At 47.1% G+C, this 16,822-nt stretch overlaps 1 long non-coding RNA gene across 1 annotated transcript in view; it reads right to left on the bottom strand.

Annotated features, from left to right (window-relative positions):
- The window catches only part of LOC123370975, a 47,882-nt gene that overhangs the window by 7,814 nt on the left and 23,246 nt on the right, over window positions 1-16,822 (bottom strand). Inside the window, exon 2 of the long non-coding RNA XR_006579676.1 lies at window positions 16,223-16,336. This is a non-coding gene — a long non-coding RNA (uncharacterized LOC123370975). The remainder of the gene's footprint in view (window positions 1-16,222; window positions 16,337-16,822) is intronic.

The following is a 16,822-nucleotide window of genomic DNA, read 5'->3' as shown; positions in this document are numbered from 1 at the left end:
TGCCAAATAGCCAAAAACCTGTATCCCGACCCCAGCCAGCCATTAAAAAAAAACCTAAACAAAACTATAAAAATTACAAAACTAATAAAATTACAAAAGCCAGCAAATAAAAACACAACAGTCTCAACCCTAAAACTGGCGTGTTTTAAAAAAGCAAAAAAAGCTGCAAAAGGCCAATTCAAACTAATACAAAAAGCACAAAAAAAACAAAAGCCCCTAAACAAAATGCCCCCCCAAAAAAACAGGGCTTAAAACTGTCCCAAAAGCTAAAGCAAAACAAAAATTTACAGCAAACCCTAAACAACTTGTGCACAAAGCAAAACTCTCATCTGCCCGTCCCCCTTCTTCTTCTTACATTACACCCAGGCTTGGCCAGCCTTGGATTGTGCATGTGTAAGTATAAAAGTGGGTTAAGGCTCAGGCACTAACACTTTCTTCCTCCCTCTGAGTGGGCACGCCCAGCATTCACCGCTGTTATTTGGTTAATAAAGCTTTAAACTTAGTCACTTGGTGTGCTCCTTCATCTACTCCCCTAAAGATCCTGCAGCCTCAGCCTAATCACCTAAAGTCCCAAGCAAATTGGTAACATAAATCTGTCACAGTCCAACCCCTGCAAATATGTTTGTATTCAACATTTTGGAGGAAGGCCAAAAATACGGATGTCCGGCTTGTACCTTTAATTTGATGAGTTATATTTGCATGACAGTTCAGATGTATTGGGTTACCAGCCTGGTGTACAGCATATCTAACTAAGCCAAGACTGACTTCATTAAGGCTCCTGGCTGGTGCTGATGCTACTGAGTAGAATTTGGCCTGATATATGTAACTGATCATTTGTTTAAAAAGTCTAATAAGCAGATACTGGTAAAAATGTAGTAAACTTTTGCACTTCTACTGGTGCTTTCACAGAACGATCTCAAAAAGGCACCGCAATATAATAAAACTGAGTTGCAACATGCCTGCAAGATAGGTCAATGCTACCGTGCACATGTTACAGATGGACAAAGAAAGGCACAGAAAGAATAGGGTTCAAGGTTTCAAAGCAGCATAAGGAAGCTTAACACCCAGACCTATTGGAATTCAGTGGGATTTGAAGATCCCACTCAATTAGTCTCATATGTTCAAGATCTATACGCAAAGATAAATCCTCTCATGGGAAGGTGGCAATATAACAGTACTTTATTTCTTAGAGTTCAGAGTGATAAGATACAAGAACCCAAAAACAGAGAGCATGAAACAGGCTGCTCCCTAGAACAGAGAGGTGCAACACACCCAACCTTACTATAGCCTGTCTGATCACACACTTGCCTAGAGAGCACCATAGCCTGCAAGGAGGACCAGAAAAACCTCTTCAAACTTAAAGTGCTAGCTTGTAATTTTAAATACAGCACAACTATTGCCAGTTACATCAGCGGCTGTATTGGGAATAGAACCTGTGGAAGAAATCCTGCCCCATGGAAGTTAGTGAGGGTTTTGCCATTCACTTCAATGGGTGGGGAGGCAGGATTTCACCCAGTAAATCCTGGCTCCCAATTTTCTGCACTAATCAATGCAGGAAAGGGACTTGAATAGAGCTGGTCAGGAAACATTTTTCATCACAAAATGCCGAGCCATCAAAGCCAAAAGAAAGGGTTGGTTTTGACAAATTTCTCAACTTGAAAAATATTTGGAAAAAAGTATTTTGAGATTGTTGAAATGGAACCTTTCAACATTTCCAAAAAGAAACATTTCCTGGTTTCCTGGTTCTAAACAACTTTCCACCTAGAAACTGAAGCTTAATTGTAATAAAAAAATGTTTTTAAATGATCAAAACAAAAGCGTTTTGATTCATCCAAACTGATTTTTTTTCAGATTTTTGATTCATGAAAATTCTTGAGATTGACTTTTTGTGCTGATTCAAGACAAGAAATGGTGAAAAATTTTGGATGAAGGGTAAAACCATTTCCTGCCCAGCTGTCGTCTTGAACCCTAAATCCAGCAACATTTTCCACCCTCTTTCACTTACAGGGTGACCTTTTTAAAATACTGGGTTTGTGGTCTTTTGAGCTGCTCTGTGATTGAGAAAGAAGGCCTGCAAGGCTTTTCTTTAATAATAAAACAAATTTGCTTATTTACACCTTAGAAATATCTGGACCATAAAGACATAAAATCTGAACTTCCCAGGATTTGCAGGAGTACTACTGGGAAGTCTAAGGGATTTTTAATGTTTGCTCTTAACACCTACACTGAGGGCTGAAGGTACTGACTGTTTAATAAAAGCTTCCTTTATTCAAAATGTTAATAATTCACTGATGTTAAATAGGTGTTTGCAAGAACAAACAAAAACAAAGAGTTTTAAATGGTCTGGCTACAAATCCCTTCCTAGCTCAACTTTCCCACTCTTGGCTTTTGCAATGACACCAGAAACACCAGTTCTCCAGTCAGCACTGCGTTTCCCAGCCTAGACCAGACCCACATTTCTAATATAACAAAATCTAGCAGAAAAATAAAGGCTACTGGGATTTCTGGGTCAAGGCAGCTGAGAGATTCGAGCACTTTTCTCCAGTATTACAAGGGAGGCAATGTGGCCTGTTAGGACTGAAGACCTGGGTTCAATTGCTGGCTGGCTGGGTGACCACAGGCAAATCATTTCACCTCTCTGGGTCTCTGTTTTCCCCATCCATTAAGTGTGGATAATGATACTGACTTACTATGTAAAGTGTTTTGAGGTCTACAGATAAAAAGTTCTAGGCAGAGAGATATTCAATATAATTTTATATATCAATATTAAATAAACGATATTATAAAAAACACATCTTTAAAGTGACCATCATTTTTTGTCCTTTGTCTCCAAAACCCTATGCTGCCTATGCATCCACAGAGTGCAGACCCAGTCAGTGAGTGGTCTCATGGGTACACCCCTCCCTGCCACCCACAATGGCATGATAGCTCCACCACAGGGTCTCTGTGCGATGGGAGTCCAGCTTTGGAGGGATATGAAGAGAGCCCTGTCATAAACATACAGCTAAGGGTAGCATAAAATCCCTCCTTACCTGTAAAAGGTTAAGAAGCTCAGATAACCTGGTTGGCACATGACCAGAAGGACCAATGGGGAAAGAAGATACTTCCAAATCTGGGAGGGGGAGGCTTTGCTTGTGCTGTGTGGGTGTTCTCTCCAGAGACAAAGGGAAAGACCAAGCAAGTAATCCAGCTCCCACTGAAATGATACATCTAATATTACAGGAATAGTAAGTAATAGCAAGGACTATTTGGGGTGGAATAGGACTCTAAGTGGTCCTTTCCCTGATTCTTTGTCTAAATCACTTGGTGGTGGCAGCATACAGTTTAAGGACAAGCTGGAACTTGTGCCTTGAAAACGTTTTTAACCTAAGCTGGTAGAAATAAGCTAAGGGGGTCTTTCATGCAGGTCCCCACATCTGTACCCCAGAGTTCGGAGTGGGGAAGGAACCCTGACAAGCCCACTCTGACTTTTCATAGGATAGCACCTAGACACGGGGCTTGTCTGCACTGCTGTGTTAGCTTGAGATGTAACTCAAGTGTTGCCCTTAGCCTGACTCCCATCCATACACAACAGTCTCTACCTCGGGTTAACTGGAGCTTTAGGCTTGGTCTACAGAACTATGCCAGTATAGGCTCTATGATCTAGACATACCCTTAGACTTGAGCTAGCTGGCTTGTCAGAGCAGAAGAGCTGAAGCTCAAGTGCTGCTGCTGTTTGAGCTAGTAATGCAGTGGGGACTCAGCTACTCCATGCTGTTAGTCCAAACTCTGTGCAGCTCCAAGGTAGCTCTGTAGTGTGATTACTCTCATTTGAGCAAAGCTAACTCGAGAGGACTTAACTCAAGTGTAGGGACAGGTCTATACTACAAAGTTAGCTTGGCTTAACTATGTTCCTCAGGGGTGTGAAAAATTCTTCTGTTGACTTAGCTACTGCCTGTTGGAGAGGTAGATGTACTATAGCAATTAAAGAACCCCTTCCATCTCTGTAATAAGTGTCTACACTACAGCAGCACAGATGCAACACTGCTGTGTCACGGTAGCATTTCTAGGTGTAGACAAAGGCCTGGTCTACGCTACAAAGTTAGGTCAATGTAAACTGCCTTGCATCAACCTAGCTGTGCATGTATCTACACTTACATTTGTTTCCCACCCAAGTAAGTGGTCTGTTAAACCAACATAGTAACACCGCCTCCCTAAGCAATGTTGAGCCCAGATCAATGTACGGAGGCGCAAGTGTAGACACTGTTACCTATGTCAGCCCTGACAGTCCTCCAGCAGCTGTCCCACAATGCTCTTCGGGGACCATCTGATCACCATTGTGAACTCCAATGCCCAGGAGTCATGTAAACTGGAATCACTCCTCTCCTTCAAAGCTCTGCAAATTTTTGAAAGTCCTTTTCCTCATTGCCTGGCTTGGTGAGAACACCTAGCAGCATCCAACTGTCAGCTGACTGCTGGCTACACACTCCAGACATGCTCTGGCCTGGAGTAGACAAAAGATACTCATTTCTATGCTGGTTTGGAGCTGCCCCAGGAATCCAGTATGTCTATGAGCAGATTGCAGGAGAAGGGGTAAGACGAGAACCAGCAGCAGTGCCATGTCACAGCCAACGAGCTGCCGCAGGCCTACCAGAAGGCCAGGGAGGTCAACAATCAATCCGGTGCTGAGCACAGACCTACCACTTTTACAACGAGCTGCTTTCCACTCCCCCAGACTAGAGTGGATACCTCTGAGGACCCCGAGCCACAGGTCCCTGCTGTGAACGACGAGGAGGAGGTGGTGGTGGGTGAGGAAGAAGAGGAGAAGTATGGGGTCACGCGACCGGTGGGATCCACCTGCACAGCAAGCCAGGACCTGCTTTTGACTCCACTGCCGTCCAGCCAGTCCCACCAGTGGCACACAGGTGAGCCTGATGCAGAGGAAGGAACCTCGGGTAGGTATGTAGATAACTTTTCCATTACAGGGATGGCACCCCCAAAATGGCAGGACACAGCTGTTGACTTTTCATTACTTTACTCGTGCTAGAAGAGGCAGTGGTACAACCAAGAGAGGTAGAGTTGTCATCTGCTTTTCATTTCCCTCAAGAGTTAGGCCAAGGGGGCCAAGTGGAGCAGCCTGTTTACATGCACCGGGATGTCTTGTGAATCCTCCATCGAGATCTCGAGGAAACTTTCATGGAGGTGTCTGCAACCCCTTGCCGAAGGTTTCTAGAGAAGGCAGCCTTATTTCTTCCGCCGCGGTGGGACACTTTCCCATGCCAGTCAGTGATAACTTCAGCAGGCACCACTGAAACGTGCAGGTTACCAGCACACGGACCCTGGTGGCTTTGGGATGCTAGCAGCAGCTTTGCTCTCTCTGCCATGGTTACCCTGAGGAGTGAGAGATCAGCTAAAATCACCCCTGCCTGTGGAAAACGGTGCCAGTGCTCAGTGCCGTTGCTCTGTGCTACTAGAATCGTGCCAGCGAACAATTCCCTCTGCATTTCCCCAACCCCAGTGGGTCATACTCACCAGGCTGGTGTGGTGAGTGGGGCCGTGCACAAGCAATCCCAATCCCAAGCGAGAATATAGAGCTTACAACGTTAGCGGAGCAAGGGGAGTGAGTTCAGCAGCAGTAGTTTCACTCTCTGTAGTGAATGTGCTGATAATGTACCGCTGTGTGTTGTATCTTCAGCTGCTGCCACTGTGGCCTTCAGGGTCTCCCCCCCACACCCACAGGACACCTAAGCCAGATGAGGGGAAGAAAGAAGAGGACTCGGGATAACATGTTCAATGCGACCCTGCAAGCCAGCGCTGCATCGGACCACAAGCACAGGGCCAGGAGGATGAACACTGCGGACAGCCTGGAGAAGGGAAGAGTGGAGAGGAGACAGGCCCAGGAGTCCCAGAAGGAAAAGGAGAGGGAGAGGCACCAGGACATAATGGAGCTTCTCAGACAGCAAACACAGATGCTGCAGACTCTGCTGGACCTGCAGGTTCAACAAGCCTGGGCTCCCCTCCCTCTGCAGCCCATTGCAAACTCAATAGCGGGACCGTCTCATTAACCTCCCCCCAACGTTCCACGTGGCATCGGGGTCACTGTACTACCCCTACCACTCCACCTAGGCTGGGAGGACACTGAAGACAACCGCAGCTTCACAGACACAGGCCTGTGAAAGCCACGGTTGGTGTACGTGTAGCTGAAATGGATGTGCATGTTCTTTCCCCTTCATTAGTTCTGTGCCTTAATTTATCAAGTTTTAGTAATTTTTTAATGTATTTGTTTTAACATTTCAGAGGGGAGTTTGCACTGAATTCTGTTACAAAATAAATGTCTATTATTTAAAACATGACTCATCTTTATTAGTTCGAACCATCTGCTACCGAGTGCTTAGCAGGTCTGAAAGCAACCAATTACTTGTTACTGACAGTGTGACACAACTGATAGGATAAGCCACAAACAAAATTACTGTGTGTATTGACAATGTTATAGTCCTACATGTACAGCAATCCCCACACAAGTCCTAACAGGGGACAAAAGAGCAGGGCCAAGCAGAGCACAGTACAGCAAAATGTGTTTCTCAGGCTCACTGTTAAAATGGTCTTTCACAGCGTCCCTGAGCCATACAGCTCCACATTGAGTTCTTCTAAAAGCCCTTGTGTCTGGCTGTTCAAACTCAGCAGACAGTTGCTCCACCTCTGCCCTCCACTCGGGTGGAAAGGTTTCCCCCTCTCCTTCACAGATCTCATGCAGGACATAGCAGGCAGCTATAACCATGGGATATTTTTCTCACTAAGGTCCAATCTTGTGAGCAAACAAATTGATTTCTGACTGACTGGTAGCAATCTGACATTGCAAGTTTCCGCAGTGTGATTGACACTGTCAGTTTTCTGTCAGTGCAGCTCTCATTTAGGTGTCCCTGCACTGGAGGGCTGGGGCGATCTTGGCACACAGATCCAGGAATGTGGCCTTGCGAATTCAAGAGTACTGCAGCCTCTGCTCATCATCCCAAATCTGCATTATGATGTGATCCCACCAGTCAGTGCTCATATCTTGGGCCAAGAAGCCCATTATCTGCAGCTGCTTTGTGAATGCCACCAACAACAACCTTGAATTGGTTCTCGCTCTATCCACAGCAATCTGTCCTCCGTGGTTCTTCTTGCAGCTCTGCAAATATTTCAGGATCATGCGCTCTGTGCATGCAATGCTCATGACAACAGTGCAGAGCTGTGCAGAGTCCATGCTTTTTTAGAGATATCGGACAGCAAGAAGGGACATGCGGGTTTGTGGGATTTTGAAAAAAGATGCAAAAATTATGAGCTACAGATGACATTATTGGATGGAGACAGCTGCACACTGGGAAATTGACCCCATGCTCCCAATCACCCCTGCGTGATTCATTTTGGCTCCATCATGCATTGCCAAAACTTCCCACAAGACAGTGTGCTGGACAGTGGCAGGTGGTGCACCACACTCTGCATCGACACAGGCACTCCTGATGAATACTCGCATCACCAACACAAGCAGCCAAGCAGACATACGCACAAGGATGTACAAACTGCGGCGTAACTTGTGTTGACATAAATTTGTAGTGCAGACATGCCGTAGCCTAGATAACCTGAACTAGCGCTGCAGTGAAGACAAGCCAAGACTGGTACTGGAAAGAAAATTGAGAAGGAAAGGGGAGGTCTCTACACTCCCTGCTAGCGTGACCAGGTGTCCGGTTTTTGAAAAGGGATCCTGGTGGCTCCGGTCAGCACCGCTGACCAGGCTGTTGACTGTCCGGTTGGTGGCACCGTGCAGTACCAGGCTGCTCCCGGGAGGCAGCCAGCATGTCCAGTTCATAGGACAAAGGGGTGGCCCGGGGCTAGTTCGTCCCCTGCCCCGCCCCCGCCCGCAGGTGCAGCTCCCATTGGCCGGGTCAGGGCAGGGGACGAACTAGCGCGACTCGCGAGCGCTCAGCAGGTGGATGTTCAGGGATTGTAGCACACACCTGCCCTGCTGCAGCCTGGCCCTCTTCTCCTCGCACTGCTCCTGTGCCTGGGCTCGAGCTGAGGCGCATGCCCTGCGGCAAATCGCGGTCTGTCCGTCGCCCCATCGCCGGCCCCCAGGAGTTCGAGGTATGAATCCCCGTCTCCGAGTGCTGGGAATGGGGCTGCTGGAGGGGAGGAGAATGAGACAAACCCAGCACCCAGTCCAGCCTGGTAGCACCAACCCGGGACAGTTCTCCTGAGTCCGCCACTGGCCCCAGCAGCCCTGGACTCTGGACAATTCCTCCACCCCAGCCCTGCACCCCCAGCCCCGCATCCCTCCCCGTCACAACCCCCCCTGCACCCCGATCACTGCATCCCCCCATCCCCGCATCCCTCCCCGTCCCAACCCCCCCTGCACCCCCATCCCCGCATCCCTCCCCGTCCCAACCCCCCCTGCACCCCCATCCCCGCATCCCTCCCCGTCCCAACCCCCCCTGCACCGCCATCCCCCGCATCCCTCCCCGTCACACACCCCCCTGCACCCCCATCCCGGCATCCCTCCCCGTCCCAACCCCCCCTGCACCCCCATCCCCGCATCCCTCCCCGTCCCAACCCCCCCTGCACCCCCATCCCCGCATCCCTCCCCGTCCCAACCCCCCCTGCTCCCCCATCCCCGCATCCCTCCCACTCCCAACCCCCCCTGCTCCCCATCCCCCCATCCCTCCCCATCCCAACCCCCCCTGCACCCCCATCCCCGCATCCCTCCCCGTCACAACCCTCCCTGCACCCCCATCCCCGCATCCCTCCCCGTCACAACCCCCCTGCACCCCCATCCCCGCATCCCTCCCCATTCCAACCCCCCTGCACCCCCATCACCGCATCCCTCCCCATCCCAACCCCCTCTGCACCCCCATCCCCGCATCCCTCCCCGTCCCAACCCCCCCTGCACCCCCATCCCCGCATCCCTCCCCGTCCCAACCCCCCCTGCACCTCCATCACTGCATCCTGCCCTGTCCCAACCCCCTGCACCCCCATTCCCCCATCCCCGCATCCCTCCCCGTCCCAACCCCTCTGCACCCCCATTCCCTCATCCCTCCCCATCCCACCCCCCCTGCACCCCCATCACTGCATCCCTCCCCATCCCCCCATCACTGCATTCCTCCCTGTCCCAACCCTCCTGCATCCCCATCCCTGCATCTCTCCCTGTCCCAACCCCCTGCACCCTCATCCCCCTCCATACCCTATTGCACTCCCATTATGTCCCTATACACCCCTGTGCCCCCCACATGCGCATGCACCTGTAGCCTTCTGCCTCCCCCGGCGTCCCCATCCACCTAACATGCCTCTCTCCTTCACTGCCCCCTCTCACCCTCACCCTGCTCTCGTCCTTGGCCTCTTTCCCTCCCCATCCTCTCTCCTCCTCACCCCCCCATCTTTTCCCCTCCAGCCCACCCTCCTCCCTTCCTGGCTGAGTGATTTAGGCAGCCACTGGAACAGTGGAGTCCTCCCGAGTACCATCATAATCAGAGAGAAAAAAGAAAAAGGCAATAAAGCCAGACAATGAAACTCAGCCAGCAGCCCGGGGCCCAGGCAGAGCAGAGCCCCCTCGGTCGGTGCCAGGCAGCCAGCCTCCAGCCCCTTCGCTCCGGGCCCAATCTTCATGCGCTGCAGCCCCCTGGGCGAGGGGCCCGCGAGCACAGGAAGTCTCCTGCAGCTACAGTGACCAGGTGTCCAGTTGCCATCTCCCACTTTCAAACTGTTGTAGCTCCTGACCTTCTCCTGGTGCCTGTTTGGGCCTTGCAGTGAAACTGAACCCATGACCAAGAGTGGGGGAGAGCAAGCGATGGGGGCAGGATGGAGTGAGCAGGGGGCAGGGCCTCAGGGAAGGGACAGGGCAGGGGGCAAGGCAAGGGGGTTCAGTTTTCTGGAATTAGAAAGTTGGCAACCCTATTTAAAACATCTCCCCTTTAATACATCTGAGTCGGTGAGGCTGGAACTCTTTAACTAGTTTGGCACAGCCAGATGGATATTGCATATATATATACAGCTGACGAGATAGATGGATACTGCATGTCTAGACAGTCAGACAGCACATGCAAAAGATACATGTTGCACATATACATATGGCATCCATCTGTACATAGACAGAGACACAGTATAGATTCTCTGTGTAGGGCCAATATTGGGTCTGCAATGGTAGTTTTGTACCAGGAAGCCAGCAGATCTGGTTGCTGGAGGATCCCTCCTGTGCAGCAGAATCTTTGGCTGGCATACAGCCGCACAGCGATTCTTAATGCAGCTGGAGTTAGCAAAATTTTTCCAGTGAACCTTTTTTCCTAAAAAAAATAATGCAGATTTGATGACACCAAAACATTTCATTAATTCATGTCAATTTCACCAAAATGTTTTGAGGGGAGGGAACCCTAACAAAAATTATCCCCCGCCCAAAATGGAAAAGTTTAGCCAAAACAGCCTTTTATTTCAAAATTTTCGTTAATATTTTTTAAATGTTTTCCAAATGCCCAAAATCAGAAGTAAGCATTTTACTTTGGGTCAAACAAAATATTTCATTGTCCACCCTAAACCACATTTTTATTTATTTTTTGTCTTGCTGATTTTTAACAAAAAAAAATCATTTTTTGTTCAACCTGAAACCAACATTTGTTTTTGAACGGCCAGCACACCCACAAGTCCATGATTTGCCCAACTCGAAATGCAGCTCTCATCCCAGCCACCATTGAACGGGGTGCATCCAGAGGAAAAGAGGTGCAGCTACTTTATCCCTGCTTCTGGATGCTCTCCAGCCCTAGATACTCGGGTAAGGAATCTGCTCCTGAGACGTCTTTTTTGTAGCACAACTTCCTGCTCCATTGCATATTTTTATATTATCGCTTGTTCATGGTTTACAAATGCCAATGTATAAAAACAACTCCAGTACAGCATTAGGGGAACTTCAGGTGTAAATCTGAAGTAACTCCACTGATTTCTGCTTTTACAGCTCAGTAACTGAGGGCACACTCTGGCCCATAGTGTTTAAAAATAAATTGCCAAAGCTGGAATCTGTGTCTAGCGGAGCAGCTCAGAAGTAGTTCATCTGTTGCATTTATAGATTTGACCTGTGAACACAGCTAGGAGAGGTTACACAGTGTGTCATCATCAGGGCCAATGGAGGAGGCAAAACTCTTTTTGTTTTTCATTTATTGACACCGATGACTTGATCCCACTTCATTGTGAGTTTGGGCACAAAAAGCAAGTGTCAAAAACTGGTCAAGCCACTTTGCTAATGTTTGCTGGTCATGATCTTATTATTCAAGCAGAGAATGAGAAGAAAGCTAGCAGCCACGCTAACCTCTCCAGCAGGGAGTCCAGAGCTAGTGATATAAGGCATTGTCTATTGACAGACTAGCCTTGCGGGGGTCACTGAAGCCTTGAGAGATTTCAGACATCCCGAAGTGATTTGTAACCTTAACAAAAGCAGACACTGAGAGGCAGGAGTGCAGAGCCAGGGCAGCAGCATTAGATATATTGCTTTAAAACCAGGCACGCAGTATTCATCCCTTCTTGCTATGGATTTGGATTTTGCTTTTCACTGGCAGAGTGTAGCCCCAGCTCCCAAATATCCTTTTCTGTTCATCTGGGTGACAGTGACTAATTGTTCAGCCCCTAAACCATTATTAAAACAAATCACCCAGTGCTTCCAGGAGTGGAAGCAGACAACAGTCGGCCTCCCCAGGAGGTTAACGCTTCTGGAAACAGACTGAGCTGTCTGCCCCAAAGGAGACAGAAGGACTGTGAGGAATCATTGCCACTAGCAGAGCTTAACTGACAACAGTCATTTTTACTTTGATCCCACGTGTCAGCTGGTGTGCAGAGCAAGCCTGCTACAAGGAAATAATGAGATGGCAGCTACTCCTCAACCTAACCTGTGGCCCAGCTCTGGATCTGGGAACCATGCCAGCTTCCTTCACATCACTGCTTGCAAAAAGCATTCTGGCAAAAAAAATCTAGCAATACCTGTCCCTTTATAACAACAACATTCCTGGTCCTGATGCATGGAGCTTGGGCCAAAGCTTGCTTTGCAATGGAGCTCTGGCAATGGATTGGCAGACAATGTACGTTCCAGGGTGCATGGACGAAATTGCTATGTGAGAGCTGGAGAAGGCACTATAGAGAATGGATAGATTGACTGAAGTGAGTGTCTCTAAATATGGCCCAACGTTTATTTTATCTCAGAAACACTCAGTTTACAAGTATAAAGAGGGTGATTATTTTCTACCTGCCAACCCTGCAAACTCAGCATGAGTTCTCAAGCCTTGTCTATACTAGGAAAATTACCCAGAGTTGACAACAGGCAGGTGCTACACCAGTATTGCATGACTCAATTGCTAGTGTAGACATGTGCGCTGCCATCTGTGTGTTCAGACCCCAGGCTCTTGTCTTCTGAAATGGTGCTCAGCTGCTTGGCCTTGTTCACACTGGTAGCTAACACAGGTTCAGCTGCACCTGTTGCAGCTCCCATTGTCAACAACTCCCATTGTCAGCAAGGCCCAATTTTCTCATTGCAGGTCAGTATCAAGTTCTGGTTTTTCCTCCTCACTTATCATCCCCTATAACAAAGGCCTGGCTGCTCAGACTAGGCCCTCAGAGACACTTGGGCAGTACCACTGTCTGACCTAGGCTGGTACAGGTGTAACTGGCTGGAGCCTAGCAGTCATGCCCACTGAGGTGCCCAGGAAGGAAGGGAATCCTGCTCTCTCCCCCACAGCGGTGTTGAACAGGGCTGGTCATGAATTTTTGGTTGAAATGACTGAGCCTTGTGGCGCATCACAGGAGCCACATGATTGTAACTGCATCATGTGAGATGGTAGCCTGGCCTGGGAGCTCAGCCCACAGGGGAGAATGGAGGCATGAGGCACCTGAACTACAAATCCCATGAGGCCATGTGGCACCGTTGGCTGTTCAATACTGAACTGACCAGAAATGAATAGTGCAGCAATATCTTTAATTGGACCAACTCAGAGCTCTTCTTTAGTACCATTCAAAGTAGAGTGGTATCTACCTTAACTAGTCCCTTATGCTTGTGCTAAACAATCTGTTCTAACTGGCATTTTGAAGGGATGCTGGGAGTTCCTTTCCCAGACGCCAGGAAGAGCTCTGTGTATCTCGAAAGCTTGTCTCTGTCACCAATGGAAATTAGTCCAATAAAAGATATTACCTCCCCTACCTTGTCTCGCTAATATCCTGGGATCGACACAGCTGCAATTACACTGCATAGTTCCTGTTCGCTTCAAGAAACTGAAACATTTTGATTCGAGAATGTCAAAACAAAACATTTCAGCATTTCTGAATTGGTATTTTGGGAACTTTTTAATTGCACAAAAAATGTCAATATTTCAGCTTTTCGGCCCGATTCAGTACAAAAAGAAACGTTGAAATATCAGAATTTCCTGTGGGATGGCAATTCCAGCTCTCACATTGAATAAGCAGTACTAAAAGCATTACCAACAGCAGCTGTGACTCCTAATGCACACACAAACAGCAGATCTGATGAGTAAGAAGGTGCTGCTTTAACACTGTCATATTTCAGAGCAGAATCACTCTTGAGCAGCCATGTGTGCTGCTGTCAATGGATTGTTTTATTCAAGAATTAAAGGAACAAAGAGAAAATGAAATATCTCACAAGCACTTACATACAAACAATCCTCAGGGCCTGATTTGTCCCTGGGGTTCTGCTCACTGAAACTAGGGCAAGGAAAGTTTTGTACTCAAAGCGTGATTTGTATATGAGAGAGGAAAACTGCCACTGAGCAAATAGAGCTGTTGCTGACATTTGTATTCGGTTGTTATGGTGAGAAAATTCACAGCCAGTGCCTGTCAAATCCCAACATACAGAAGTGAACATACGAGCTCTGTGGGAGGGGTTGACGGTTACACTGCTTTCCCTTTCTAAAGAAGGCCATAATCAGGCTGAAGAGTTCATCTATTAATCCTGTGCTCTCTAGCATGGTACAAGACAGAGGACATGCACAGACAGAGACCCAGGGAAGAGGCTACATCTGCATAGAGAGGAGTGTCATAACAAGCTATTTACTCCTCTCTTCGCATTCACTTTGAACTGTTGTCTCCTACCTGTGCCAAGTCATAGCAGAGCAATGCTATAAGCAATGTAATTTATGTAAATAAAATACATTATGCAAATATGTCCTCATTTGCAGCTTAGAATTTTGTTCTTTTATAGTTAACAGGCACAAGTCTCATTCTCCCCTGGAAGAGACAGAATGGTTATGTTTATGCTCTAAAATTCTTCTGCTGCTTCTCTTCTCTTTGAAGGAGAAAAAAAAATTCCCGTATGAAATATTTACACACTCAAATTTTCTTTTTAAAAAATCCCTTTGCTTAAATTTTAATTGTTTGCACATCATCTTCATGATTGCGGTTGCTTAATAGGATCCGAATAATAAAAGAGATGCAGAAAAATCCACGTATGCATTATATATTCATTCCCAACAGGGGATCTGTACTTTCATCTTATTAATGCTAAACTGAATTATTCAATTAATTCAAACATATTTGTGAGCTCCATTCCCTGATTCATCTTTTGTAAGACCAGGAGCCACAGAATCCATTGATTGAATTCCTTTCTTTGGCAGTTAGTGAAGAAATGTGTATGTTCTTTAATACTATTTGTTAAACATTTCCAATCCAGGATAAGTAGCAATGAGCTGCCGTCAAAATACTACTAGGAAACAGGAAAAGCTGTTCTGCCCAGGATGTGAAAGAGTTCAGGCTTACTGTTTGGAGAGACCCCAGATGGGAGAGAAATCTGCTGTTGAAAATGCAGCAATTCATTGCCATGTGTATTTTATGGACTTGATTCTCTGCTGCTAGGCACCTTGCCTTGTCATTGGCACCTGTGCAAAGTGGGGGTAAAATGCTGCCCCTGGTGTAAGGGAGGGGAGAAGTCTAATTTGCATTGGTGCAACTGATGATGCAAGGTGTAGGGAACTGGAGAATTGGGAACTACATCTATACAGTTCATAGAATCATAGACTATCAGGGTTGGAAGGGACCTCAGGAAGTCATCTAGTCCAACCCCCTGCTCAAAGCAGGACCAATTCCCAACTAAATCATCCCAGCCAGGGCTTTGTCAAGCCTGGCCTTAAAAACCTCTAAGGAAGGAGATTCCACCACCTCCCTAGGTAACCCATTCCAGTGCTTCACCATCCTCCTAGTGAAACAGTGTTTCCTAATATCCAACCTAGACCTCCCCCACTGTAACTTGAGACCATTGCTCCTTGTTCTATCATCAGGTACCACTGAGAACAGTCTAGATCCATCCTCTTTGGAACCCCCTTTCAGGTAGTTGAAAGCAGCTATCAAATTCCCCCTCACTCTTCTCTTCTGCAGACTAAACATCCCAGTTCCCTCAGCCTCTCCTCATAAGTCATGTGCTCCAGCCCCCTAATCATTTTTGTTGCCCTCCGCTGGACTCTTTCCAATTTATCCACATCCTTCTTTTAGTGTGGGGCCCAAAACTGGACACAGTACTCCAGATGAGGCCTCACCAATGTTGAATAGAGGGGAATGATCACGTCCCTCGATCTGCTGGCAATGCTCCTACTTATACAGCCCAAAATGCCATTATGGCAGATGTCACCAAGTGGTGCTGTTACACATAGACTTCCACGCTCTTTATTCTTCATGTGTGAGCAAATGTTCAGTCTCAGGAAGACATGCTGGGTAATGTTAGTTTTGGGTTATGCAAAGTTATGCAGAGTTGGGTTAGGCAGTGGTCCTAAGAGTGGGAGCTGTATAAGCAACGGCAGAGTTAGCTGTCTGCAGTGGTCTTTGATTAGGGTCAATTCTGGAGGCAGAACTGTTTCCTGGGGACAGGCATTGGGTCGAGATTCTTGGAAGAAAGGATTGCCAGCATGCTGTGAGATGACCAGGACTGGGGTATGTGTACAAATAAAGCAAGTTACATTTAGAATCCACCCAGAGTCCATGTCATTGATTGCTTTTGCACTGGAAGATGAGCTTTAAGGTGCTAGACATAGGCTACCAGAAGATATATGGGCAAGAATAGGCAATTCGTGATGGAAGAAAGGGCAACAATATAAAGAAAAGATGAAAAAACGAAGGATAGAGAATTTAGTTCATCTTTATGATCTGCATCCTGAACTTCAAACTTCAAAATGAAGTCTAGGGGTAATCTAATTTGGTATCACTTTTCCTTAGTGAGGGAGGGAGAAATTCCCTGTAATCTTACCCTTCTTGAGCTTCATTACACTTGCCTCTGTCTTGGGGCTTGCTTTTCAGAAATGCTAAGCACCAACAACTCCAGCTGAAGCCAATGGGAGCTGCCAATGTTCCCTCCATGCCTCTGAAAAGCAAGTCCAAGGTGTTTACGTAACAGTCAGTTAATCAATGGCATTTCAACTAGCTAAGTGCAATATTGGTCTCCTTCGCATGCTAATTACCAGTCTCCCTGCACTCTTTTTGAATGGCATCCATCAAAAAACCCTCACGCTTCTGCAAAAAAAATACTAATGCAAATGGTGTTTTTCATTCCATGTTGTTTTTCACAAATAGGCCTTAAGAGATAATATTAGTGTTCTGATCCTCTAATGCATTCGCCTCAATAAATAGAGTGCAGAAAAACATCTTTAAAAGGCTCCACATCCATTAAGAAGGAAATAATGTTTCAAAATTGCCATAATTCTGGTTAGTCACTTATTATTTGACAATGTGGTTGATTTAGTGGCCTGTTGTTCTTGCTTGGGCCGATTTTGTTCCGATGTTGCATTTGCAATATTTTTGGGGTATACCCCCAGATCCACGAGAGGCATAACGCCCATCAAAAGCCTGA

This window comes from Mauremys mutica, chromosome 5, assembly GCF_020497125.1.
Source record: "Mauremys mutica isolate MM-2020 ecotype Southern chromosome 5, ASM2049712v1, whole genome shotgun sequence".
NCBI classification, from domain to species: Eukaryota; Metazoa; Chordata; order Testudines; family Geoemydidae; genus Mauremys; species Mauremys mutica.
This window is presented reverse-complemented; position numbering and strand designations above follow the sequence as displayed.